Consider the following 10,572-nt stretch of genomic DNA (forward strand, 5'->3'; position numbering starts at 1 on the left):
GATACTACAAAGCAACTAAAAGAAAAACCCATTTTATTTACCAAGTAGAGGTATGAGACTAACACAACTTAGCAATTGCCCTCTCGGTATCACCATGGCACAAACTAAGTATCCCGTGGTAGATAACATCATAAAGAGGACAAGTGCATTAGTTTGGCATCACAAACACTCATATTATTGTTTGAAACATTTTTGGAAAAGCGTGAAATCATTCTTTCTATTCTATAAAGCTTACATAACACTACACAAGAATAGGGAGCAAAGATATGCCACACCATTTGAAATCTTAAGCAAAACAATAGAACTTGGGTAAGTTGCAAAGGTTTTGGTTTTTCAATCCTAAAACATTGGGTGACCAATTTTATTACAAAGCGGTGGTTAAAGTTTTCAAATAACCCAAAAAGTTTTGCTTCAACAACCCATGTCACACATACACATTACTAACAGTAACAAATATGCATGAAAAGAGACTAATAGTATTTTTCCTAGATGGTCGGTACTAATACAAGACTAACCCAATTGGATTCACCCAAAAAGATTAATCCTACTATTTTAGGAATTTTCTTGAATCTGACTGTACAGAAAACAAGATCTGTAAGCCATAAATCGTAGAAAAATCCTAAAAATATGAGACCACCGGAATTTGAAATATATTTAAACAGAGATGCATACACAATTGGATTTGGGTTCAAAATGTTTCTGAAACTCTCAAAAATGGATTAACAAAGTTACTGCACGTCTTTACCATTTTCTTTATCTCTGGATCTACATAACAGATAAAGGTTTGAAACTTGTTTGAGATGATAAAGAAAACATCCAGCAGTCCTACAAAGTTGGAATCACTCAATTAGGTTCAAAGATGGATTTTTGGTGATTTAAAAGCTAACAGCCATGTCTGCAGAACACTCAGAACCAGTTTAATTCACCAAAAATCGTACATAATTCATAAAAATATGAGGTCAGTTGCATCTGAAAGGTATTGGAAAGCTGGTTCTTACCCAATTTGTTTCATTTAAAAATTGTTTCCCAAGCTTCTGGTTTAATTCGACAAATTCAGATCTGACCAGATCTTGATCTGTGAACCATTTCAGTTTCAGGAAGTCATTCGAAGTGAAACCAACGCTAAAATCAAGGTATTGAAGAGGGATTTCACCCGCAGTTGAGTTTGCTCAAAAAGGTTTTGTAAAACGGGACAAATCTAACAAACAGTGATTCTGCATGTTTAAAGAACTTTATTTACCACAGCAAATCTGTAACGAATTTGAAGATGAGACAACCGCCAAGTTGTAGATCTTTTACATATCTATCTGTGGAACTTTGAATCACTCAATTCGGACCTGCACACGAGTTTTGGCGGATTTTACAAAATCGTACAGAATCTGAAACAGCAAGATTACAGAAATTACTGCAGGGATTTGGACGAACTTTGGTCAAAGAGTTCAGATCTGAGGATGGCTCAAGCTTCTCTATTCTTAGCTCAACATGCACCTGCAGCAAGATCCAATCTTAGCAAGAGAGGAAGAAGAAGAGGTGAGGAAATCAGCTAGGGTTAGGGGAAAAGAGAGAGAGAGATGCTCTCATGGTGAGGATGAGCTTGAGGAAGGGGGAGAGCTTCATCTTGGTGGATCTCCATGGCCATGGCCGGCCATGGGAGCTAGGTGGAGCAGCATTTTCGTGGGGGAGAGTAGGAGAAGAGTGTGAGGGAGTGGAGAGTGGAGAAAATGAGAGCAAAGGGAGGGAGGTGGCCCGCCAAGCTCCTTATAAAGAGGGAGGATGGTGGCTGCCTCCTTTTTGATTGGCTATGGTGGGTGGCTGCCCATTTATTGATTGGGTTAGGTGGGAGGCAAGGCTTGGAGAGGAAGGAAAAGAAGAGGAAGGGCTGGCCGAATTTCTTGCCATGGCCGGCTCCTTTCTTGCCAAGTACAAAAGAGAAATGTGAGAGGGAGACACAACATCTATGTGTATAGGTCAAGTAAGATGTTGAGGAGGTAATGTCTATGAGTGACCTTGATGATGATAAGAATAGGAGTAGGTACATATAGATAAAAAGAAGTGTGAGGTGTTAAGTACTAGGAGGATAATTTCTACCACTTTGGTTGTGACAAGCATAAGATGGAAGTAGATCAGAGGTATCGTTGATGATTAGAAGTCTTCATTTGAACTCATATTTGGAAGGATTGGGATTAACCACATGCAACAATGCATGAGCATGCCAAGGTAGATAGGGTGGTGATGGTGGTTTAGATAATTGTAGAGCAAGACTAAGAGAGATGGTGAGTGAAATAACCATATACTCACGAGGATGAATATGGTGGCATAAATCACCAAATCATGAGGTCGAGATGATGATGGTAAACCATACAAGAGTGAGATGTGATGAAGGAATGGAAGTTGTTAAAAAGATATGGAACTTTACAGAGATGGGTCTCCACCACTATGAGAGTTGATCAAAATATTGGGATAGGGTTTATATTGGACTTGCCTTTGAAATCATTTTGAAAGGGACAAAATGAGGTTTAAAATGAAATAGGTCTATTTGCAAAACAAAGCATAGTAGAGTTTTCTCTAAGCTATTTGGTTTTAGAAGGTGCAAGGATGGCACATGTACCAAAATCATGCATTTAAAAGAAAGAGTAAACTTCTTTTATAAAAAGGTATTTTGGGTAGAAGGAAATGAGATGATAAAATACCATCCACAATTCCCTCTTGTTATTTGAAGAAATCATCTGAAGAGCTTTAATAAAACTAGAAATGGTTTGTGGTTAAAACCAGGGAAGGAAAACAGTAGGGTTTTGAGAAAGAAAAATCATTTAGGGAGGAGTGTTCTCAAAGGTAGGTGGTGGCTACAAAATGTACTCATCATTCCCACTCTTGGTTTTGTGAAGATTTAATTTGAATAAATTAAGAGGTAAAAGTGAAGGAAGTGATCTTGGGGTTAAACATTGAATATGGTACGGGATCAAGTGGATATAAGAGTTGCAAGTGGAGGATGTGACATGCAAGACGTGGACGTTGCAGAGGGTGTTGCATAGAGGAGATCCATGCATTGGGGTCACCAAAACCAGTCCTGGGAGCTAAGAGATCAACTGCCAAAAATTGGAATCCTTGAAGCCTGACAAGACGCAGTTGTTGACTTGGCTTCAGAATCAACCATGATGAGTGGGTATAAGAGAAGGATGTGATGAGGGGTAGATGATCCCAAATTTTGAATCAAGGATGATTTGAGCTAGCTTAAACACAAAGAGGAATTTTAAGTAGGCACACTCATGTTGCCATCTGGAGAAGGGTTTGATGTAGTAAGAAGGAAAACAATTCTTCCTAAGCCACACATGTGTTTTATTTAGTGAGTTGCTTGTTTAACCACTAGAGGTGTTGTTCTTAAGGGTAGCTCAAAACAAAACTCAACAAGCAAATCAAGACAATTCATCTACCAACAGATCAATGCAATTCATCATAACAAACAGATCAAGGCAATTCATCTTAATTAGTCTATAGAAAAAGTTTTTGTTCCCCCTAATTTTTGCACTAAGGACAACAAAACATGGTTGCAAAAGTTGGGGTGTTACAGCTGCGCCCCACGACCTTCCCGAACTGCACTATATAAGCGCGGACGTCAACCCTAGTCTGTACCAGACGCATATGTGACTACCTGTTTCCAGTTCATTGCGCCGCCGCCTTCGTCTTCCTCATCCCGTCCGTCGGCGTGCACCGACTGTCGGGACAGTAGGCCTCCGGAACCCTTCCTCTCGTGAACCTGTACGGGTGAGGGGCAATCAGGTTTTTGGGAAGCGCTCAGGCGCGACTACTGGCATCACGACGTCGTCATCGGACGACGAGTTCCTCCACACCGACAACTTCTTCCCGGACCTCAACGACTTCTTCAACAACCTCAACATGGGCGACAACGACGCTGCTGTGAAGTATGTGATCTTGTTGTTTCTCTTTCAGTTTCGTTAGAGTTCCTTCTTCTAGTTTTTGTGGTAGATGCGATCGGTTTATCTTGTTTAGATGTGATCTGTTCATCTATCTTACTAGTCTGCATGATTAATTTATTTGTTATTTTCATAGTCATGATTTATCAATTACTTGTACGGATTATTTCATATGGATATTTGCTTATATATTCAACAAGCCCTCCCTTATTCCAGGTAATCGATTGTCCTTCCTGTATGCTGATATGAAAATTTGTATTAGAACTCAGAGATTGTTGGTTGCCTTCATGTATTCTGCCATGAAAAGTTGTATATTGAAATTCAGAGATTGTTTGATTTCTTGTTCGCAGTTTTCAGTGGGGCATTTCGTGTGCTCAGCCTGCCGCGACAAGCTCCCAGGAACAGAAGGTGTGTGCTGTGTGCTCCTGGCCCATCTCAGACCGCTGCCACAGTGTGGAGCGTATCATCGGCTCCATTCTCTTGCCATGCTCATATCACACACGGGGTTGCACTTGGTGTGATCCCCTACCACCGAGAAGGCGGAACACGAGAAGGCGTGCCCGCACGCGCCTTGCTTCTGCCCAGTCAAAGGTTGTTGCTTTGTGGGCACGACAACTGCGCTCGTGGACCACTTCACTGCACAGTACAAGTGGCCGATGACGGCTTTCAAAATGAATCTGAATTTTATTGTTTGCCAATGACATCCAGAGCAAAGATATTTTGGTCAAAATTGTATTACTCTCTCCATCCAACAAAGGATGTCTCAACTTCATCAAAATTTGGATGTATTTAGACATGGTTTAATGTATAGATGTAGCTAAATTTAGACAAAGATGAGACATCATTTATTGGACGGAGGGGGTAATACATAATAGACAGCTACTAAATTTAGATAAAGTTGGGACATACTTTGTTCCACGGTGAGAGTACTAAATATTAGACCGTTATATGTTCTATGTAGTCATATATTTCTTTAAAAATCCACCAAGACTTATGGCTTGATAGTGTCGTATGCTTTGTAGTTGATTTAGAAAGTGGTAAATTCAATGCCTTACTTCTCTACCCTGCATGTGGCATCATAGTTGTTGATGATGTCAGACAGTGGAGCCTTGGTCACAACTGTGATGGAATGTTCTTGGACGTAATGCGTCAACATCTGGGAAGCGAGGAAAACTTCAGCTAGTGGGGGGTAGCGCTTCTTGGATAGTGGGGGTAGCGCTTCTTGGGTTCCGGTAAGACTTCACTGACGTAGTAGACTGGTCGATAGACTCTATACTCATGTGCTTCTTCCTTGTGTTCTACCAAGATGAGGATGCTGATGACACTGTTGGTCGCCGCCAAGTACAATAGCTCAGGCCTCAGGTGCTGCGAGGATGGGGCAGAATAGAGAATTCCTTTCAACTCTGGCAAGGTGGAATCAGCTTCTCCGTCCTAGAAAATTTTGTGTGCTTTATTCAAGAGGCATTGTCTTCTCACCAAGGCGGCTAACAACCATGAGCTACTGCATGTCCTATACGCAAGTTGGTCTTGAGATATTGAAGATGTCCTTGATCTTTTCTTGGTTGACTTCAATACTACGGTGCGAAACTACGAAGCAAAAGAATTTTATGGCTAGCACCCCGAAGACTCACTTCGTGGGATTCAACATCATCTTGTAGGTCGGGGGGGGGGGGCTTAGTTGTATGGAAGCTTCAGCCACTGTGAACAAAGGGCCCATAGTGTCATGTCGCCGTAGGACCACCAAAATTTGTTGATCGTCCCTGCTCTGAAGCTCTAGGTACCTTACAGAGTTATAGGTGTGTTCCACATATCTATAAGTATGACTTATTTTCTTCAAAAGTCAAACCACGTAAAGTCTGATCTAATTTTAGATAATCTTTCAATAAATATGAGGTTGTACATATATCATATGAAAATATATTTCACGATGTGTTTAATGATATTTATTTTATATTTTACTAGTTATTTTGTTGTAAAAACATAATCAAACTTTATACTACCTCCATTCTAAAGCTTAAGGCGTATATTATTTTCAAAAAGTCAAATTATGTCAGGTTTGATCAAGTTTTTACAGAAAAAACATTAAGATACAAAAATACAAAATCAATATCATTAGATAGATAATGAAATATAGTTCCATATGGTATCTACAAAATATCATATTTATTGATAGATTTTTCTAAGAGTTTGATCAAATTTTAATTGGTTTGACTTTAAAAAAAATATAAGCTTTACGATTTGGAACAGAGGTAGTATATATAGTTTAACTTTTCAAAAATAATATAAACCTTACACTCTGGAATGGAGGTAGTATGACTCTTCAATATTGTCATTTATGAGGCACAAGCCACCAACTGTTAATTTGAATCTTAACTATAGTTTTCACACGAAGAAATCTTAGTATATCATTTATGCAGAATATAAAGAAGATCTTGTATTTTCTCCAAATATTTCATTGCATTTAAATATAGTCTAAAATATGTCTAGATTCGGTGAATCTACGATAAATATTTAGTGCCAGAGGTACTATTAATTACCAAAGATTGCAATGCGCCCACCTAATCCTGATCATTTAGATTTGGCACAAACTAAAGCTCTATGGAAGCTTCCGCCACTCTGAACAAGGGGCCCTTAGTGTCATATCGTCGTAGAACCACCAAAATTTGTGGACCGTCCTTGCTTTGAAGCTCTAGGTAGATTACGGAGTTATAGATGTGTTCCACGTATCCATAACTATGACATTTTTTTCAAAAGTCAAACCACGTAAAGTTTGACCAAATCTTAGATAATCTATCAATAAATATGATGTTGTACAGATATCATATGAAAATATATTTGATGATGTATCTAATAATATTAATTTTATACTTTACTAGTTATTTTTTTTGTAAAAACTTAATCAAACTTTATACTACCTCCATTCCAAAGCTGAAGGCTTATACTATTTTTAAAAAGTCAAACTATCTTAAGTTTGATCAAATTTTTAGAAAACAGACATTAAGATGCAAAATACTATCATTAGATAGGTAATGAAATATATTTCCATATGGTATCTACAAAATATCATATTTATTGATATATTTTTCTAAAAGTTTGGTCAAAATTTAATTGGTTTGACTTAAAAAAAATATGAGTCTTACGATTTGGAATAGAGGTAGTATATATAGTTTAACTTTTCAAAAATAATATAAACCTTACTCTTTAGAACGGAGGTAGTATGACTCTTCAATATTGTCATTTATGAGGTACAAGCCACCAGCTGTTAATTTGAATATTAACTATAGTTTTAGCGATGGCAAATATATGTTCACACGAAGAAATCTTAGTATATTATTTATGCAGAATATAAAGAAGATCTTGTATTTTCTCTAAATATTTCACCGCATTTAAATATAGACTGAAATATGTCTAGATTCGGTGAATCTGCGATAAGTATTTAGTGCCAGAGATACTATTAATTACCAAAGATTGCGATGCTCCCACGTAATCCTGATCATTTAGATTTGGCACAAACTAAAGCTATTTATATGTTGCTACGCGTGCAACATTAATCAAGTACACTAGTAACTAACTGTGGCAATTTTGCGATAAACTGCATTGATCACCCGTCTTGTAGGTACTACTACTACAAAGGTTGCTGGCCTCCCACCTAATCGTACGAGATCATTCAGATATGGCACATATTAAAATCATTTATTGCGTCCGGTGCATTTATCAAGTAAATAATGGTGCCAAAATTACGATATACTGCATGGATCATTCGTGGTGTATAAAGGGCACCCAAACTCTGTTCCAAGCATCACCATCATCTTCATCATATTTGTGTGTTTGCTCTGCAGCAATGGCTGCGTTTTCCAATTTCATACCAACACTTCTATTATTCGTCACCCTCTTTTTTACACCCGGGTTGTGCTACATCAACCCAGCTATCGAACGGGCACAACAGAATACCACAGAAACCTCTGCATATCGCACTTACATCGTGCTTGTCGATCCACCGCGCTCGAGTGCCACGGAGGAGGATCACCGCCGGTGGCATGAGTCTTTCTTGCTAGGCTCGTGTGGCGGTGAATCTGGCAAGCTAAGTCTTCTCCACTCCTACACCCAAGTATTTAGCGGCTTTGCCGCGAGGCTCACGAGGGCTGAGCTCAATGTGGTGGCCAAGAAGCCAGGGGTTCGTGCGAGCGTTCCCGGAGCGAACACCGCAACTCATGACCACGCACACACCCGAGTTCCTAGGTCCGAGGAATGGCACTGGGTTCTGGAGCAACGCCAGATATGGGAAGGGAGTTATCGTCGGGTTGCTGGACACCGGCATCTATGCAGCACACCCTTCCTTCGATGACCATGGCATCCCACCACCCCCATCACGGTGGAAGGGGTCGTGCAAGATGGCCGGCTGCAACAACAAACTTATTGGTGCCAAGTCACTTGTTGGGAACGAGGATCCTGATGACACATCGGGGCATGGGACGCACACCTCATCCATAGTCGCCGGGAACTTCGTCCCTGGCGCATCATATCATGGCATCGGCACAGGCACCGCTGCTGGAATAGCTCCTGGAGCCCACATCGCCATGTACAAGGTATGCAAAAATGATGGATGTGATGATTCTGCCATACTGGCTGGACTGGATGCAGCCATCAAGGATGGGGTGGATGTCCTCTCACTCTCCCTTGGCTTCGGCAAGGGTGTACGCTTTGATCAGGACCCCATCGCCATCGGCGCGTTTAGTGCCATATCCAAGGGCATCACCGTGGTGTGTGCGGCTGGCAATGAAGGTCCCACGTCAGGCTTTCTCAGCAATGATGCTCCATGGTTGCTCACAGTCGCTGCCGGCTCGGTGGATCGGAGCTTTCAGGCCGAAGTGTGTCTTGGCAATGGCAAGCGTATCTATGGACAAGCGCTTACCCAGGAAGCTAAGCCAAGCTCAAAGTCATATCCTCTCATCTTCTCCGAGAAATTTCGGTACTGCGAATATGACGAGGACAATGCCATCGTCGGTAAGATCCTTGTTTGTGAAAGCATGTTGGAGAAGAATCAGTACTATAAGATCCCCCACTTAATGATTGCTGGTGCGGCTGGTGTGGTGTTATTCAACAACAAGGTCAATGGCTACACCATAGATCTTCTGGATTACAACTCCAGAGTGGTGCAGGTAACTGAGGTCGATGGTGCCATCCTCACATCTTATGTGTCGTCGCCAGGGACCAACTCGGTGGCTGCTATCACGTACAACAACACATTGGTTGGTATCCACCCAGCCCCCGTCGTAGCGTCGTTCTCTTCCCGAGGTCCAAGCACGATCGACGCTGGTGTGCTCAAGCCAGATATATTGGCACCAGGGCTCAATATCCTAGCCGCATGGCGGCGAGAGATGGGATCTACATGGGAACCTTATAACATCATATCCGGCACATCCATGGCAACTCCACACGTTAGTGGTGTCGCCGCGCTTATCAAGAGCATACATCCTACGTGGTCACCGGCTGCCATCAAGTCTGCCATCTTGACAACATCAGACATCGTTGATAGGAGAGGTGGACCTATCTTGGACCATCGATACATGAAAGCGAGTGCATATGACACAGGAGCTGGACATGTGAACCCCGCCAGAGCAGCTGACCCTGGTCTAGTGTACGACCTTAGCATTAGTGACTATGCAGGTTATATTTGTTGGCTCCTTGGCGACCATGGCCTGGCAACCATCATGCAGAAGCACAACTCAAGCCCGAATTGCGCAACGCTACCAAAGATCAAGAACACGCAGCTCAACTACCCGATGATTACGGTGCTCGTGACGTCGATGCCATTCACCGTGAATCGAACGGTGACGAATGTTGGACCATCAAAGTCGACCTATACGGTGAAGGTGGATGCATCCAAGTCAATGGTGGTGCATGTCTTTCCGGAGAAGCTGGCGTTCTCCAAGGTTGGAGAGAAGAAAACATTTAGCTTGACAGTGAGCAGTCACGTGGTGGGTAAAGAAGAATCTGTGGAAGGAAGTTTGAGATGGGTGTCGAGAGAAGCATGTCGTGCGAAGCCCCATCGTCGCATCCATCAGAGTGAAAGATAGTTATTCCGCATCGGCACCATTTTAGATATTCATGCATTGAGATCGATGGCTTTTTCCGTCTGCCCGCACATTCGTGTCTAGTAAACAAGGTTCATGTAAACAATGGCGCCAGAATAAAATTGGTGTCAACCAGTATAATCTAATGTTGCAATGTTTTGTGTCGTTTATGGTGTATTTTGAGTTTTGTTCTCTCATGTGGCTACACTCTTTGAATCTAGCGGGTTTTCCTGTATACTTGATTTGTGTGTATCTCTAAAAATGGTCTTGAACACAGGCGCTTCGAGAATTTCTCGTGACTCCGGCACGACGCACACACAGCACTTCCTGCTCAGTCTCCACTTTGCACTGCCGCCGTCGCACTGATAATGAGGAAGAGTATATTCGCCTATTTGATGCCTATTACAAAGAGCAGTAAATTAGGACCAATTTACACCTCTTTTCAGAACTGCAGCTAATTGATCTCCTCGACATTGCAGCGCCGTCGCTGCGGAGGCTGGAGGTGACGTGCCAGTACCACATTCACAAAGAGGAGCTCATCGCGTCCGCGGCGAAGAAGCTCCCTC

At 41.7% G+C, this 10,572-nt stretch overlaps 1 pseudogene; it reads left to right on the plus strand.

Moving 5' to 3' along the window:
- The first annotated feature begins 7,773 nt into the window (after positions 1–7,773).
- On the plus strand, positions 7,774–10,092 carry LOC124659383 (annotated as a pseudogene).
- The last annotated feature ends 480 nt before the right edge of the window (positions 10,093–10,572 follow it).

The sequence above is a fragment of the Lolium rigidum genome, chromosome 6, assembly GCF_022539505.1.
Source record: "Lolium rigidum isolate FL_2022 chromosome 6, APGP_CSIRO_Lrig_0.1, whole genome shotgun sequence".
Taxonomy (NCBI): domain Eukaryota; kingdom Viridiplantae; phylum Streptophyta; class Magnoliopsida; order Poales; family Poaceae; genus Lolium; species Lolium rigidum.